Below are 1502 nucleotides of genomic sequence, written 5' to 3' on the forward strand. Positions count from 1 at the left end.
CCCCAGGTGGGAGGCTTCAATCCCACCCCCCCTCCAACTCCAGGCTGGGCAAACCCCAGAACGGACCTCCTTCCCCTGCCTTTTTCCCCTCCCATCCTGAGACAGAACAGGGGCTGGGGGGTGTGGGGGGCAGAGCTAGGGGAAGAAGCTGCAGAGATGCAGCCTCTCTCCCTGGATCAGCTCCATATTGGAGCTCAGTCCCCCACTCTCACAACCCAGCAGTTACTGTCTGTTGGGTCAGGAGGATCAGTTTAATTCATAGCGCTTGAGTTAGACCAGGGAGCTGCACTTCTGTCTGCGTCTGTATATGATGAATTATCTATATGCCGTTTTGTCCTTGTTTCCTGTAATCCAGTGCTATTGTCAAACATGTAAGACATTACAAAATCATACCTGCATATGTATGTCAAAAACCACGACTTTCTGTCAAGAGGCAACAAGAGGTATGCTTAGCACTAGGTCATTAAATGTGACCTCTGAATTGTATGGAGATGAAAATCGATGACCTGTGGCAAGAGTGAATGCATCATGAGGTCTATAACTGAGAACACAACTCTTTCATTTAATAGTCAGTCAGGTCCTTGTTAACATGGATTCTATGTAATGTCTTAGCAAGTAAATTGTGATGAGTAATTTTAGGGGTCAGAGGACAAAATATGAACTGTGGCAAATGAAAATCAGGGTAGAAAATGGATGCACAATTCCATGCTGTTATATAATCATTAATCCAATTTGGAGCCAGGGTGACTCAGTGATAGGTGATGAGACAGGGTGTCATTCACCCAGAGATTGCTCGTAGTTCAAACCTACACTAGTTGGCCTGTGACTAAGTTTTTACCATCTCAAGGCTGTTCAGTGACCTATGCAAATTCAGACTCCTGTTCTCGGTTGATAAGTACCCTTATCTCAGGCACTGCCACTTCCATTTGCCAATAAGGGGAACTTACCAACAGAGTCTCAACAAAAAGGCTGATAACTGAAGAAGCCCCAGAGACTGCTCAGCCCTCAGACCAGACGTACTTCTCCTTCCAGGACAGAAGCAGGTGTCAGACAGGGAGAGTCAGCATGGTTGTACGGGCTGGGTGGCGGCTGCTGCCAGACGGGAGAGAAGGGGTAGGGAGAAAGGTGGCTGTTTCAATCAGCAGTGCAAGGAATGGGAAACACCTTTCCACTTAGTCCAGCACCCAGTCCAGCACCGGGGGAGATCTCTTCCCCCCTGGGTAGCTAAGCTTCCCACTTTCAAGGCCCACTCATTTGCTCTGCTTTGCTTGACTGTCAGCACATGCTCTCCCCTTCTCCCCTCATCTGTGACATATGTTGCTGGAGTGAGTCAGGGGAGCCAGAAAAGGAACTTTTTCCACTTGAGGAAAGTACCCGAGGCAAAGAGCTTTGCTGAGGAAGGAGCTCCAGCAGCAGGCCAAGCCCAAACTCAAGGGATGACCTCTCCCTGGATGACTCATCCTTGCATCCCGGCCAGGTAGCTCGGCCTAGGACAAGGGTGG

General features: G+C 49.2%; 1 protein-coding gene across 3 annotated transcripts in view; it reads left to right on the top strand.

Moving 5' to 3' along the window:
- Positions 1 to 1502, top strand: part of SLC51B (solute carrier family 51 beta subunit) — a 27854-nt gene that overhangs the window by 5948 nt on the left and 20404 nt on the right. The window contains exon 1 of one of the 3 annotated variants that reach the window (XM_019503985.1): positions 945 to 1059. The exons of the other annotated variants lie outside the window; for them this stretch is intronic. The gene's annotated coding sequence lies outside the window, so the exon portion shown is untranslated. Of the gene's footprint in view, positions 1 to 944; positions 1060 to 1502 lie in introns of those variants that run through there. 3 annotated transcript variants of the gene reach the window in all.

Source organism: Gavialis gangeticus, unplaced genomic scaffold (genome assembly GCF_001723915.1).
Source record: "Gavialis gangeticus isolate Ggan-Ray unplaced genomic scaffold, GavGan_comp1, whole genome shotgun sequence".
Lineage (NCBI taxonomy): Eukaryota > Metazoa > Chordata > Crocodylia > Gavialidae > Gavialis > Gavialis gangeticus.